The following is a 16,595-nucleotide window of genomic DNA, read 5'->3' as shown; positions in this document are numbered from 1 at the left end:
GCCTGGTCAACATGGTGAAAACCTGTCTCTACTAAAAAGACAAACTTAGCTGGGTATGGTGGCATATGCCTGTAATCCCAGCTTTGTTGAAAGCCCTTTCTGCAACAGCTGAGAAAATTATGGGGTGTTTCCCATTCATTCCAACAATACTGTGTGTTACATGAATGGCATTAATGTGTGGAACAACCGTTGATTTATCGGGATAAAAACTCATGTTCATGGTGTTTGATCCTCTCACAATGCTGTTGGTTTAAATTTGCTATTACTTTGTTGAGGATTATTAAGTCTACATTTCTGAGGTTATAGATCAGTCCTGGAAGTGGCATGACCCTGAGTAGGATAGACGAGTGAGATTGTGTATAGACTGCAGTTAGTTTTAGAGTTAGTGTGTCAGTATTGCAGAATCAGGAGATAAGGGTTGAAGGGTTCGGAGTTTACCAGTTAAAGGTTATGGTATAAGGGTGTCAAGATAGGAGGTTCAGGTTGGTGGTTGGGAGCTGCACAGTAGAGATTAGAGGGAGAGATCAGGTGAATAACAGGGTTAGGTTGAGAGGTCAGGATTATAGTGAAGGGTTAGGGTGAAAGGGTTATTAGGGTTACAGTAAAGGTTAGAGTGGATTTAGATTAAGGGAGTCACAAATTTGTGTGGTTACAAATTCTTTTCACAGTCTTTCTTTCTTTGAATATTTTTGAATGCTTTCACTCATGTTTTAATAGCTCATTTGTCTCACAGCATTAAAGTAGTTGAAACAGATAGGAAATATTTAACAGTAGGCATATGATAACTAAAAACATTAAGTTTAAATATATTGCTTATACCTCCCCAAACAAAATAACATGTACCGAGTACTAATATATAGATATATAAAGATTGTGAGCTGAACAAAGTGCAGATTTAGCTTGAGCATCCGGGGAGGGGATATGATGGCTTCGACCCTTTCCTACACCTGCCAGGGTTGTTCACACTACATCCCTGTCCAGGACATTCTTATGTCGGCATTGCATGTTTCCAACTTAATAATTCCCCAAGCTAGACTGTCTCCATTATTCTTTCCTTTCAACAAAGGCAATACAGCTTTCTCCCATTGGTTTGACCGTATATTTAATATGAACAAACCTTATGATATGATACATTTGTTCATGATGGGCTACTTCGGTTATATAATCAAATATATTTTGATTCTGACACTCTCAATTAAATTTAAGTCGATGTATTTTCCTAGGAGCATTAATCATTCATTGCATATTTTATTTCATAAATAAGGCACAGATCCTTTTTTATGATTAATTTCATGACTAGATATATTGACATTATAATTACTTACAAGTTCAACTAAATTTGGAAACATTTTAGAATTTGGGCTTCCACTAATTATCTGTGATCCTCTAAAAGGTAAATTATTTTTTCCCATAAAACATAGCAACATCTAAATCACTCAGAATATTCTGCCATTTTTGTTTCTCTAGTTTCATCACTTTCTGCAAAGTGTCATTGAGGAAATTGACTTTGAATATTCTTAAACTCTTCTGTTTTAGAAAGCATCACAATGAAACATTAAATTATTGTGGTTGCAAATTCTTTTCACATTCATTCTTTCTTTGAATATTTTTTCCCAGTGGACAATATTGCATTCTATTATATAATTGCTGAAAAGCATGCATGGAAAACAAAGACAGGGATATTTTGGAGTAAGTGATCCAGTCACAGGGAATCGATTTGCCATTGAAACATTTTCTTTTCTAAATCTTGGGTAGTAAAACAACAAGAATAACAACGAAAGGTCATAGACACTAAGGAACTTTTTTTTGTTTTTTTTTTTTTAAGATTGAGTTTCACTCTTGTTTCCCAGGCCAGAGTGCAATAGCATGATCTTGGCTCATCACAACCTCCAACTCCTGGGTTCAAGCAATTCTCTTGCCTCAGCCTCCCAAGTAGCTGGGATTACAGGCATGCGCCAACATGCCCAGCTAGTTTTGTATTTTCAGTAAAGACAGGGTTTCACTATGTTGGTCAGGATGGTCTCGAAAGGACCTTTTTTTTTACAGTCATTCTTTTGACAGTGTTCAACCATGAATTGAAAGTCTCTAAAAGGAATTTTTTCTTGGTTCTCTAAAAGAGGACCACCCTTTTAGAGAGTGAACCCAAGACACAATCACAATACCAGAAAAAATTATGTTAAGTAAGTTTATACATATATGTTATTACTTTAACTTAAAACAGGCATTTATTTGGAATTATATATTCATCTGTAAAGAGGCATTTATTTGGCATTATACATGCATCTATATGATTTAATTTTTGTGTCATAAATGTTCTTATTAAGAGACAGGAATAGTTAATAGGGTCAATTACTAGAACAGTACAAATTATTAAGCAGGTGTTTGAAAAAATATAACACTGTTTAAATTAAGTTTTATTTTAGAGTTGTTTTAGATTTACACAGATATAGCAAAGAAAACACAGATTTCCCAGGTAGCTGCAACCCAGCATTCTCTCTTATTAACATCTTCTGTCAGGATGTCTCATTTCATTTGTCACAGTGAATGAACAAATATTGATATACTATTATAAACTGAAACCCATATTTTATTTGGATTTCCTTAGTTCTATCTTTCCCCACTTCAGAGAGGAGGAGTTCTATCTTCCCCCGACCCACCCAGGGTCCCACATAACATTAGTTGTCACGACTCCTTTGGTTCTTCTTGGCTGTGATGATTTCTCAGACTTTCCTTCTTCCAATAACCTTGACAGTGTTAAGGAAGATTGGTCAAACATTTTGTAGAATATCACACATTGTTATTTACCTGGTGCTTTTCTGATAAGTTGACTGGGGTTATGGGTTTGGGGGAAGCAGATTACAGAGGTGAAATGCTATTTTTATCACTTCATGCTTGAGCTCAGGAATGTCAAGGCTGCAGTGAGCCATGATTGTGCCACTGTACTTCATCCTGGGTGACAGAGCAAGACCCTGTCCAAAAAATAATAATAATAATAAGTTCATTTCCCTTGGTTCATGATTTTGGTGGCAGGAACATCGAAGATTGAGCAGCTTGCATTTGGTGGGGCTTAATGGTGCTTCAAAACAAGGTGGCAAGCAGAAGGGGGGCCAGTGTGCACCAGTGATCACATGGCAAAAGAGAAAGTAAGAGAGAAACCAAGGAAGCTAGACTGTTTTTAACAACCTGCTCTTGGCTGGGCAGCAGAGTGAGACACTGTCTCAAAAGTAATAATAACAATAATTAAAAAAATAAAATGTTAGCCATGAATTAGGCATAAATACTGTGATAGTTAATTTTAGGTGTCCCCTTGACAGGATTAAGTGATGCTCACATAGCACTATTTCTGGGTGTATTTGTGAAGGCATTTCTGGAAGTCCTTTGATAAGAACCTCTGCTGATTTAGTCATCATTCTCTTCTTGTTACTGAGAGGGAGACTCCAGTTAAAATGGGGATTTTTGTGAGAGATGTAAATTTCCCTCATAAAAGGTTAACTTTTACTCTATTTTCAGAACTTCCCTGTATCTGGAACGCCTGGCTTGAGGTGATCCTCCTGCCTGGGATTACAAGCCTGGCCAGCCTGTCTTTTTTATTTTTCGTACAAGATCTTTCACAGAGTATAAACTTTTCTTATTCATTACTAAATGAGTGTGGGAGTGGGAGAGTGGGGGTGGAATATTCATGAGTTTTCTGGGAAAGGGATAGGCAATTCCCAGAACTCAGGGTTTCTCCCATTTTTAAACCATATAGGGTAACTTCTGGACATTGCCATGGCATTTGTAAACTGTCATGTCACTGGTGGAAGTGTATTTTAGCATGCTACTCAAACCGTCTTTGCAAAATTATGACTGAGACAGTGAAAGAAATCTAACTTAACTGACTCCGACTTGCTTATAATCTTCAAGCTGTCCTTGTTCATTCCTGGGGGTAGCCTGAACTAACTTTGGGAGAAACTTAGTTTCTAGCTCAAACAAAGATGGTAACAGCCCTTTCCCAAAGCAGACCTCTTTCTTGCCTGGGGACTAACATTAGCCACAACATTAGAAATTATGGTTTTGGAGTCATGCAGCTGGAGGCTACAAGATTCTGACCCTCTCTAAACTGCTCCTAAGGTCAGTACTTGAAATGTTTTGTAGACCCTGCACTTGATGGACCAGCTGACACCACTCATATTAATAAACTGGCTCATCTGAACTTGTGGTCCCTACCCCAGAACTGACTCAGCTCAAGAAGACAGTTCAGATTCCCTGTGATTTCATCTCTGACGAATCAGCACTCTTGACTCACTGGCTTCCCCCAAACCACCAAGTTATCCTTAAAACCTCTGTTCCCTTGGTGGGCAAGGTGGCTCACACCTGTAATCCCAGCACTTTGGGAGGCTGAGGCAGGTGGATAGCCTGAGGCCAGGAGATGGAGACCAGCCTGGACAACATAGTAAAACCCCATCTCTACTAAAAATACCAAAATTAGCTGGGTGTGGTAGTGTACCCCTATAATCCCAGCTACGTAGGGGGCTGAGGCAGGAGAAGAGTTTGAACCCAGGACACGGAAGTTTCAGTAGCCAAAATCACACCATTGCACTTCAGTCTGGGTGACAAGAGCAAGCCTCTGTCTAAAAAAAAAAAAAAAAAAAAAAAAAAAAAAAAAACCTGCTCCCTGAATGCCTAGGGGAGACTGATTTGAATAATAACAAAACTCTGGTCTCCATCACAGCCGGCTGTGCATGAATTACCTTTCTGTATTGCAATTCTCCTGTCTTGATCAGTCAGCTCTATCTAGGGAGAGGGCAAGGTGAGCCACTTGGGCGGTTACAGTAATGCATTATAATTAGTGTACAGCAAGCAGTGAGGATGACTAGAAGTCACTTTCATTGCCATCTTGATTTGGCCTGTTTTTGTTGTTTGTTTGTTTGTTTCCATATTCTATTTTATCAGTAGGGTCTTTGTGACCTATATCTTGTGCCCGCCTCCTATCTCATCCTGTAATTGAGAACACTTAACCTCTTGGGAATGCAGCCCAGCAGGTCTCAACCTTATTTTACCCAACACCTATTCAAGATGGAGTCGCTGTGGTTCAAATGTCTCTGACAGTGCTATATATGAAAACTCATGACCAAATCCAAGGTCACATAGCTTCCTTTCTATGTTTTCTTCTAGAATTTCTATACTTTTATGGGCCAGGTGTGGTGGCTCATGCCTGTAATCCCAGCACTTTTGGAGGCCGAGGTGGGTGGATATCCTGATGTCAGGAGTTCAAGACCAGTCTGGCCTACATGGCGAAACCCCATCTCTACTAAAAATACAAAAATTAGCCAGGCGTGGTGGTAGGCACCTGTAATCCCAGCTACTTTTGGGAGGCTGAGACAGGAGAATCACTTCAACCCAGGGGACAGAGGTTGTAGTAAACCAAGATCACACCACTGCACTCTAGCCTGAGCAAAAGGGCAAGACTTTGTCTAAAAGAGAAAAAAAAGTAAATAAGAGGAAAAAAAAGAATTTGCATAGTTTTGTCACCAAAAAAAGGGGTCTGGCCCAGACCCCAAGAACGAGTTTTTGGATCTCACACAAGAAAGAATTTATGGTGAATCACAGAGTCTAGTGACGTTAAGAGAGTTGATTAGCAACTACTCAGTTACAGAGCAGGGTGTCCTCAGGAAGCAAGAGGAGGAATACACCTTTTTAAAACAAAAAAAAATTTTTTTGAGATTTTATTCTTTTTACAATGGCATGATCTTGGCTTACTTCAACTTCTGCTTCCTGCGTTCAAGGATTCTCCTGCCTAAACCTCCCAAGCTGGGATTACAGGTGTGTGCCACCATGGCCAGCTAACTTTTTGTACTTTTAGTAGAGACTGGGTTTCACCATGGCTGCCAGGCTGGTCTCCAACTCCTGGCCTCAAGTGATCTGCCCTCCTTCGCCTCCCAAAAAGCTGGGATTACAGGTGAGAGCCATTGCCCCTGGCCTTAATGTTTGTCTATATAGGTTACTAAGAATAGTATTGTCTCTTATAAAGGCTTGTGATCAGTTTGTGACAGCCTATTAGTAGTGTTACTTTTCTACATTACTGTTGATTTTAACAAGAATTTATGAGTGTAATATTATTTTTAAAGAAAAACTTATTTTTAAACTAAGAATGCTTTTTGTTCTTAAAGTACTGGCACATTTTTACGAGTTTTGGGTCTTTATTTAGTTATTAACTTGTTCCTGCAACCATAAATAGTTTGTAACCAAAAGTGCTCAACCCCCTAAATATATAATCTAACAAATTAAATACGTGCACGTGTGTGTGTGTGTATGAGAGAGAGAGAGAGAGAGAGAGAGAGAGAGAGGGTCTCATTCTGTCACTGTGGCTGGAGTGCAGTGGTGTGATCATGGCTGGCTGACTGTGGCCTCAAATTCCTGGGTTCTAGTTATCCTCCTACCTCAGCCTCCTGAGTAGCTGGGACCACAGGCACTTGGCACCACATCAGCTAATTTTTATATTTCTTGTAGACATGGAGGGGGGTCTCACTATTTTCCCAGGCTGGTCTTGAACTTCTGATCTCAAGTGATCCTCCCGCCTTGGCCTTCCAAGCTGCTAGGATTACAAACGTGAGCCACTGCACTCTGTCTGGATTTAACTTTTTAAAAAAGCTTTTATTTAAAATAAAGTCACTGTGGTTGAGACACCTCTGACAGTTTTGCATTTTAAGTCTGAAGACGATGTTGAGTGAATTTTTGCATAAGCTGTAAAATGTGCATCCATGTTTATTTCATTTCCTATGGTTTCCAATTAATTGTCCCTTCTTCCTTTTTAGAAACACATGGTCTAGTGGGTCCATGTCAGTTTGCATTTCCAGTAGGATGGCGCTGAACACTCTGTGCTCCGACTTTCAGTGGTGCAGTGGGACAGCCAGCAGAGGGCGTGCCTCCCCTAGAGCCCAAGGGCCCTGCAGTGCCCCCCGCCACCAGCAGAGGGCGCTCCAGGCCAGCTTTTCTTATCCCGGAGGCCGCCGTGTCCCTCCCACTTCCTCAGCACAGGCGCCCAGCGAGGGCGAGAGCCGCATTCTTCTGAGCTGCAGACCGCGGGACGCCCCTCACTTTTGGACACCTCGAGCCTGCGTCCACGGTGAGTAAAATCCTTCCTGTTCGCCACCCTGACTGCCGAGGGGCAGAGACCCTTCATGTGGAAAATTAGAAGCCAAAAACCCCGGTGAAGCCAGCGCAGCCGAGGTTCTTTCTGCACACCCAAGGCGAGGCGGCCACAGGACCAAGCATCGGGCGCGGAACAGAAACGCAGCATCAGGAGAGCAAACAGGGCACCCGCCACACTGATAGTCACCCCCATAATGCCATTAACGCTCTGTCTGTGCCACTGGTGTTAGCACCCATTACACAGATGTCACACCCATCAGGGGACCCCGGAAATGCGGATGTGTCCCTCAGAGCGCACGGAGCACCTGGAACGTTCATGACACCGTCACACTCAGAGCGCGCACATATCACCCGGAATGCTCGTGACATTGTCAGACTAGCCCAACACCCATCACACTCACATAACCCCCGGAACATGCATGTGTCCCTCAGAGCACACACATATCACCCGGAACGCCCGTGACACTCAAAGTAACCCAACACCCGACACATTCGTATAACCCCTGGAACATGCGTGTGTACCTCAAGACACACACGTAACGCTCAGAACACCCGTCACACAGTCAGACTCAGTGTGCACATATCACCCAGAATGCACAAGTGACACCATCAGATTAACCCAACACCTGTCACAGTCATATAACCCCCGGAATATGCATGTGTCCCTCAGAACAAATATGTAATGCCGGGAATGCCTGTGACACCGTCAGACTAACACAACACCTGTCACACTCATATAAACCCTGAAACACTCGTGTGTCTCTCAGACACACATATCACCTGGAACACCTATGACACCGTCAGACTAACACAGCACCCACCATGCTCATATAACCTCTGGAACACACGTGTCCCTTAGAACACACATATTGTGCGGGACGCAGACATGGCCTTTGGAGCCCACTCAGAGCACCTGCAGCACTAAGGATGGGACCCTCCAGCTCTTGCCAGGGCTCTGGGTTCACAGCCTATGCCGAGCTGGGTTTGGGCTGGATTTGATCTGTTACGAAGTGTGATGATGTTTTTTCTGCCTTTCTGACATGGTATCGACACGGTTGTTTTAAAAAGTAGTTTACTTCCCAGTAATGTCGTACTTCTGAGAAACTTGCAGTTGCAGTTAGTATGCCTTCTCCTTTCTCTCCAATTCTCCAGCAGTTATTGCTGTGCCAGATTTGCGGCTTCACACAAAATACCCCCATGTGTTTCACCAAAAGCAGGAACACTCCTCCAGGTGACTCCCATATAACCCCCAAATCTGGAAATACACAGTTTCTTTTTTTCTTTTTTTGAAGATGGAGTCTTGCTCTGTTGCCAGACTGGAGTGACGTTGTGTGATCTCGGCTCACTGCAACCTCCACCTCCCAGGTTCAAGGGATTCTCCTGCCTCAGGCTTCCCAGTAGCTGGGATTACAGGTGTGTGCCACCACACCCGGCTAATTTTTTATATTTCTTTTTTTTTTTTTTTTTTTTGAGACAGAGTCTTACTCTAATACCAGTCTTGCTCTAATTTTTTATATTTCTTTTTTTTTTTTTTTTGAGACAGAGTCTTGCTCTAATACCAGGCTGGAGTGCAGTGGCACAATCCTGGCTTACTGCAACCTCTGTCTCCCGGTTCAAGTGATTCTTCTGCCTCAGCCTCCCGAGTAGCTGGGACTACAGGCACACACCACCACACCAGGCTAATTTTTGTATTTTTTTAGTAGAGATGGGGTTTCATCATGTTCATCAGTATGGTCTTGATCTCTTGACCTCGTGATCTGCCCGCCTCAGCCTCCCAAAGTGCTGAGATTACAGGCATGAGCCGCTGCCCCCAGCTGAAAATAAATGGTTTCTATGTGAAAGTCCAGTCTGCAGACCTACTTCACTTCACTGCCTGCCCCAGCTGGGATAAAAATGTCTCTTTCCATGGGGGCCCAATTTTCCTTTTTGGGAACTGTTCCTGAGACTCTCAATTTTCTTTTGAGACTAAATTTCACTCTTGTGCAGGCTGTAGTGTAATGGTGCAATCTAAGCTCACTGCAGCCTCCACCTCCTGGGTTCAAGAGATTCTCCTGCCTCAGCCTCCTGAGTAGCTGAAATTACAGGTATCCACCACCAGCCTGGCTAATTTATTGTATTTTTAGTAGAGACAGGGTTTCACTGTGTTGGCCAGGCTGGTCTCGAACTCCTGACCTCAGGTGACCCACCTGCCTTGGTCAACCAGAGTGCTGGTATTACAGGCATGAGTTACCATGCCCAGCTGACTCTCTCAGTTTTCACAGTCTTGACAGATGTAAAGAGCAGAGATGACTCCAAGCTGGGTCTGCCCAGCGTTTCCTCCTGAACGGGTGCAGACCCCGCCTTCCCAGCAGGAACACCCTGGCCTGGTGCTGCGCTCTCCTCAGCGCAGTCCACCTGGAGGAGCTTCCATCTATCCCACCACCACTGGCAGCCTCACTGGCAAGTATTTATTTACAATCACAAATTTCATCCTGTCAAGCTCCGGATTCAACTTTGCCAATGGTTTCCCAATGGAAACCATAGAACCATGGTCCCTGGATCTCAAGTGCTCCAGCCTGCTGCTCTCTCCCATCCAGTCCACTACTGCTGCCTGCAGTCCCACTCATAGGCACATGGGCCCCCGGACATCTCGGGGATTTTACGTCTGTAACCTCAACCCATTCACCCAGTGCCCACCTAGTTTTGTAAGGCTTTTTCTAGATAAGTCCATAAAGTCACAGCAGTTATGTTATGTAAAAGTAGAAAAGTTAATGTGATTTTTCTAAAGACAAGGAAATAATTCATTATTTATAAGACCATCTGTGGGATGACCTTTAAGTTATTTTATTGGAGATGGAGTCTCCCTATGTTGCCAAGGCTGGAGTTCAGTGGCACAATCTCTGCTCACCATAGCCTCCACCTCCCAGGTTCAAATGATTCTCATGCCTCAGCCTCCTGAGTAGCTGGGACTACAGGTAGCCACCACCACTCTCAGCTAATTTTTGTATTTTTAGTAGAGATGGGATTTCACTATGTTGGCCAGGATGGTCTCGAACTCCTGACTTTGTTATCCGCCCACCTCATCCTCCCAAAGTGCTGGGGTTACCAGTGTGAGCCACCATGCTCAGCCACCCTCAATTTATAAATCAAGGAAATACTAGTTCCCTGGAACCAAAGTTTATGTTTGAGATAATTAGGAAAGAAAAACAAAATCTCAGTGCTGAAGGAAAGGCAAATGGCACAGTTGATTATTGAAATTTCAGAAGGCGGCGGCTGGGTGCAGTGATTTATGCCTATAATCCCAGCACTTTGGGAAGCCAAGACACGCAGATCACTTGAGGTCAGGAGTTTGAGACCAGCCTGGACAAGTTGGTGAAACCTCGTCTCTACTTAAAATATAAAAATTAACCAGGAGTGGTTGCACATGCCTGTAGTCCCAGCCACTCAGGAGGCTGGGGCAGGAGAATCACTGAACCCGGAAGCTGGAGGTTGCAGTGAGCCGAGATCGTGCCACTGCACTCCAACATGGGTAACAGAGGGAGACACTGTCTCCAAAAAAAAAAGAAAAGAAATTTTAGAAGAATTTAGTGGACAGATTATTACCTGGCTATATTTTGTAGCCTTGTGTTAGCAGTTGCAAGGTAGTTTATGTTTAAACTTTTATATTTTATATAGTCAATCAAACTATCAAAAAGTCCTGTCCACATCATGATAAACTATATAAATATTTGGAAACCTCTTCATCTATACAATGGAAAATTGGTGAAGTAAGTGTAGTTTTTGTTTTTTTATTTTTGAGATAGAGTCTCACTCAGTTGCCTAGGCCAGAGTGCAGTGGCACAATCTCAGCCCCCTGCACCCTCTGCCCCCTGGGTTCAAGCGATTCCCCGGCCTCAGCCCCCTGAGTAGCTGCTACTACAGGCAAGGGCCACCACACCTGGCTAATTTTTTGTATTTTAGTAGAGATGGGGGTTCACCATGATGGCCAGGATGGTCTTACACTCCTGACCTCATCCTTCTGCCTCAGCCTCTCAAAGTGCTGGGATTACAGGTGTGAGCCACTGCGTGTGGCCATAAGTGTAGATATTTAAGCAGATGAATTATTAATATTTAAGTAGTGAAATGAGTAAGGGAATGTAATTATGTCACACCTCTGGTATGGGACTTTGGGCTCCCTCTGTTGCCCCCTGCTGGATGACAAATTGTTGGCCGGTGGAGACTGAAGGATAAACTGCCACCTTCATTGAAAACTCTAGTCCAGCAGGAAGGTCCTCATTTCTGAATGTACCACTTCCTCACAGGCATTTTTTTTTTTCAGATGGAGCTTTGCTCTCGTTGCCCAGGCTGGAGTGCCATTGGGGAATCTCGGCTTACCACAACTTCCATCTTCTGGGTTCAAGCAATTCTCCTGCCTCAGCCTCTCCAGTAGCTGGGATTATAGGTGCATGCCACCATGCCTGGCTAATTTTTGTATTTTTAGTACAGACGGGTTTTCGCCATGTTGGCAAAGCCAGTCTTGAACTCCTGACCTCAAGTGATCCATCTGCCTCGGCCTCCCAAAGTGCTGGGATTACAGGTGTGAGCCACCATGCCTAGCCTTTTCTTTTGGAGACAGGGTTTTGTGTTGTCACCCAGGCTGGAGTGCGGTGGTGCGACCTCAGCTTACTGCAACCTCCATATTCTGGGCTCAAGCAATCCTCCTGCCTCAGCCCCCCAAGTAGCTGTGACTACAGGTGTGTGCCACCACGCCTGGCTAATTTTTGTATTTCTAGTAGAGACGGCATTTTGCTGTGTTGTCCTGGGTGGTCTTGAACCCCTGGACTCAAGTGATCCACCTGTCGCAGCGTCCCAATGTGCCATGATTATAGGCATTAGTTACTGTGCCCAGCCTATTTTTAACTTTTTGAGGAAACTCCAAACTATGTTAAAAATAGGCTGCACAGTTTTATATTCCCCATACGGTGTTTAAGGGTTGTGATTTTTCTTTGACCTTGCCAACACTTGTTATTTTACATGTCTTGGATTATAGCCTTTCTGTATGTGTGAAGGAGTATGTCACTGTGGTTTCTGTTTAGATGGCCATAATGATGATGATATTAATCATCTTTTTATGTGCTTGTTTTCCATTAGCATGTTTTATTGGTGAAGTGTGTGTTGAACTCTTTCTCTATTTTGTAATTTGGTTGCTTTTGTTGTTGAGTTACGCAAATTAACATTGTGGTTAGCAGACTGTTGTTAGACATATAATGCACAAATATTTTCTTCCTTTCTGTGGGTTGTCTTTTCACTTTTCTTTTTTTTTTTTTTTTTTTTTTTCATTTCACACAGAGTCTTGCTCTGTTGCCCAGGCTGGAGTGCAGTGGGTGCAATCTCAGCCCACTGTAACCTCCGCCTCCTGGGTTCAAGTGATTCTCCTGCCTCAGCCTCCCAAGTAGTTGAGATTACAGGCTTCCGCTACCACACCCACCTAATATTTTGGTTTTTTTTTTTGAGATGGAGTCTTGCTATGTTGCCCAGGCTGGAGTGCAGTACTGCCATCTAGGCTCACTGTGAACTTCACCTCCTGGATTGAAGTGATCCTCCTGCCTCAGCCTCCTGAGGATCTGGGATTACAGGCGGGTGCCACCACGCCTGGCTAATTTTTGCATTTTCAGTAGACATGGGTATTCTTCCTGTTGGTCAGGCTGGTCTCCAGGTAGCGGGCTTCAGAGAGCATAGATTGTAAATGTTTCTTACTAGATTTAAGGTCTGTGTTGATGTTAAATGCTGATTGGCTTTTCCTGAATTCCAAAATGAGGAAGGGCATAATGAGGAATGTCTGACCACCTCTTTCCCATCATGGCCTGAACCAATCTTCCAGGTTAACTTTGATGTCCCCTGGTGGAGAGGAGGGAGTCTATACAGATAATTGAGGGAAGGGCCTTTGAATTTTATTTTTGGTTTGCAAGTGCTATTCCAATCACTTCATGCTCTCAAGATGCGTTATCACCATTAATGTTAACTTTGATCACCTGGCTGAGATAGTATTTTCAGGTTTCTCACTGTGAAGTTACTTTTTTTCCATGTCTATATCGTATGTATTCTTTTGGAGGAAGTCACCACACAGAGCCCACACCTAAGGAGTGGGGAGCAGTTAGCCATATGTCCTTAGTAACTGAATGTCTGTATCAGGTATTTGGAATTCTTCTGTATGAGAAAATTCTATTCAGCTCATCTGTGTATCTGTTTAATCATTTGTATGTACCGGTATGGACACTCAGATAGTTACTTTAATCTTTTGGTTGTTATCCATTCTACAGTATTTTGCTTTTCTTTGTTTATACATGTGGCCACTGGGAGCTCTTTCCACTGGCTCCTTTGACATAATTTAATGTTGTTGTTGTTGTTGTTGTTTAAAACAATTTCTTTCAGTTATTTCAAAAGTATCCTGGCTCATATACTTTCTGTTCTAGGGTTAATTTCAGCCATTTCTTCAAAGAGCCCCGATTTCCTTTGTTAGAGAATGGTATTAAAAACTTATATCCAGCCACTAAATGTGGTCATTGCATCATGACCTAGCAGCTGACAGTGCAAAGAAATACATGTGTGTATTTTAACTTATATGTACACAATTATAAAGGTTTCTATGTGGAACCATCTGTGTATATATTAAGCTAGATGTCAGCTTATACTTATGTCTCCAATCGATAGACTCACAGAGATCATTTTAGGCTTCCTCCGTTTTATATCTGTAACATCTCACTCAACAGCGAGGAACCTGGCTCCCACTATCTGCCATTTATTGCATCCCCTGTTCCATTGGGAACAAGGAATTCACTCTTGATCCAGACTCCAGGTTGTGACCTAAGAGATATATGTTTGGTCTCTGTCTCCAGTTCCTGGCATAGAGCTCCTAAAACTTCTATGATTTCCTGAACAACAGTGGTACTAGGTGCATCTTATGTTCTAATATTTGGGCTCTGGCCCTGGTTCTTGACGCAGAGCTCCTAAATCCCTTGGAATCTCCTGGGTAATAGGAATGTCTTCTGTTCTAATAAGGATCCTAATAAGGTTCTAATAAGTTGTTGTTACCATAGAATTGGACAACCATTTCCATGAAGATCTAGAACCACAGGGCCTATCTGCTATGACAGCAGGTGTCACCAACGCAATCAGCACTTGGCCACAAGTACCTTCACTTAGAGCCAGGAGAGTTCTCCTTCTGCACTTGGTCTCCCAAAGTGCTGGCATTATAGGCATGCGCCACTACACCTGGCCCGATCCCCCAAAAAATGGGTTTGTGCCTGGCAGAGGGCACCCCCAGATGGATAACATTTGAAATTGTTTCATATAATGTGTGGACCTCTTCACAAATACCCTCAGAATGTGCAGACTTATCCATCTGTCCAGCGATTTCACATACAAGCAATCATGTCAGTTCCCTTTTTTATACAAAGCAATTTTGTTTCTCTTCTTTTGCTATCTCTAGTCCTTTCAGCGTGATGAAAACAAGAAATGGTGGCATACCTGAGCCATCTCTATGTTTCTTATTTTTTATTTTTATTTATTTTATTTGTTATTTATTTATTTATAAGAAAGCATCTCACTCTGTCACCCAGGCTGTAGTGCAATGATGCCATCTTGGCTCACTGCAACCTCCACCTCCTGGGTTCAAGTGATTCTCCTGCATCAGCCTCCCAAGTAGCTGGGACTGCAGGCATGCACGACCATGCCCAGCTAATTTTTTTGCATTTTTATTAGAGGTGAGGTTTCACCATGTTGGCCAGGCTGGTCTTGAACTTCTGACCTCAGGTGATCTGCCCACCTTGGTCTCCCAAAATTCTGAGATTACAGCCATGAGCCACCACACTCAGCTTTATTGAGATAGGGTCTCACTCTGTCACCCAGGCTGGCATGCAGTGGCGTGAACTCAGCCTACTGCATCGTCAAACTCCTGGACTCAAAGGATCCTCCCAGCCTCCTGAGTAGCTGGGACTACAGGCATGGGCCACCACATCAGGCTACTTTTTTAATTTTTTTGTAGAGACAAGAATCTTGCTGTGTTGCCCAGGTCTTGAACTCCTGGCCTGAAGTGATTCTCCTGCACTTGGCTTCCCAAACTTCCCAAAGTGCTGGAATTACAGGCATGAGCCGCAGCACCTAACCTAATCTCTGTTTTTGTTGTTGTTGTTGTTTTTTAGAGATGAAGTCTTGCTCTTGTCACTCAAGGTAGAGTGGAGTGGTGCCATCTTTGTTCACCACAACCTCTGACTGCTGGGTTCAAGCAATTCTCCTGCCTCAGCCGTCTGAGTAGCCAGAATTACAGGTGCCCACCACCATGCCTGGCTAATTTTTGAATTTTTAGTAGAGACTGGGTTTCACCATGTTGGCCAGGCTGGTCTCGAACTCCTGCCCTCAGGCAATCCGCTCGCCTCGGCCTCCCAAAATGTTGGGATTACAGGTGTGAGCCACTGCACCCAGCCCCTAATCTCTGTTTTAAGGGTCTCTTTCTTCCCCCAAAATGGGTTTGTGACTGGGAGAGGGCGCCCCCAGGTGGACAACATTTGAAATTGTTCCATATAATGGCTTGACAGCCTTATTGGAAAAGCCACCATCCTCTTCCCAGATCTTGTCTGTGGAATGGCAGTCATCACCTCTAATATTTATCTTTTGTTTTGGGAACACGAAAATCCTTCTGTTTTAGCTATCTTGAAATATTCAAATAAATTCTCATTCACTGTAGTTTCCCTTGTGCACTATTGATTACTGCAACTTATTTCTTCTCTCTAGGCCTTCTTGTCCTTCATTCATTCTTTTTTAAAATTATTTTTATTTATTTCTGAGACAATCTCTCTCTTTCTGCCAGGCTAGAGTGCAGTGGCATGATCTCAACTCACTGCAACTTCCACCTTCTGGGTGCAGGCAATTCTCCTCCCTCAGCCTCCCAAGTAGCTGGGATTACAGGTGTGCACCATTCCTAGCTAACTTTTGTATTTTTAGTAGAGATGGGGTTTCACCATGTTGTCCAGGCAGGTCTCAAACTCCTGACCTCAAGCAATCCACCAACCTCGGCCTCCCAAAGTGCTGGGATTACAGGCATGAGCCACAGCACCCGGCCATTTATTCATTCTTACATTCATTCATTCTATGAATAACTACTGCCTGGTTATCACACATCTGGCAGGGTTCCAGGCACTGGGGAAACAGCAATGAGCAAAACAAAGTTGCTGCTCTCTTAATGGATTCATCATTCTAATGAGGGGGAAAGAGACAGGCAATCCATAAACAAACCATTAACACAGACAGCACATCAGGTGGAGAGCACTATGAAAAATAAATACTAAAGCAGGTATGGCCAGGTGCGGTGGCTCACACCTGTAATCCCAGCACTTTGGGAGGCTGAGGTGGATGGCTCCCTTGAGGTTAGGAGTTCAAGACCAGCCTGGCCAACATGGTGAAATGCCACCTCTACTACAAGTACAAAAAAAAAAAAAAAAAAAAAAAAA

The 16,595-nt window shown here is 43.3% G+C and overlaps 1 long non-coding RNA gene across 1 annotated transcript; it reads right to left on the bottom strand.

Moving 5' to 3' along the window:
* Positions 1-3,685: 3,685 nt before the first annotated feature.
* Positions 3,686-12,339, bottom strand: LOC116539291. The gene is made up of 3 exons (XR_004263984.1): positions 12,325-12,339; positions 10,535-10,538; positions 3,686-3,820 (listed from the first exon to the last, which is right to left on the bottom strand). It is a non-coding gene; the product is annotated as an uncharacterized LOC116539291 (long non-coding RNA).
* Between the last annotated feature and the right edge of the window lie 4,256 nt (positions 12,340-16,595).

The sequence above is a fragment of the Sapajus apella genome, unplaced genomic scaffold, assembly GCF_009761245.1.
Source record: "Sapajus apella isolate SASKATOON/1434 unplaced genomic scaffold, GSC_monkey_1.0 scaffold4, whole genome shotgun sequence".
Taxonomy (NCBI): domain Eukaryota; kingdom Metazoa; phylum Chordata; class Mammalia; order Primates; family Cebidae; genus Sapajus; species Sapajus apella.
Note: the sequence above shows the minus strand (reverse complement) of the source record. Positions and strands in the feature narration are given on the sequence as shown.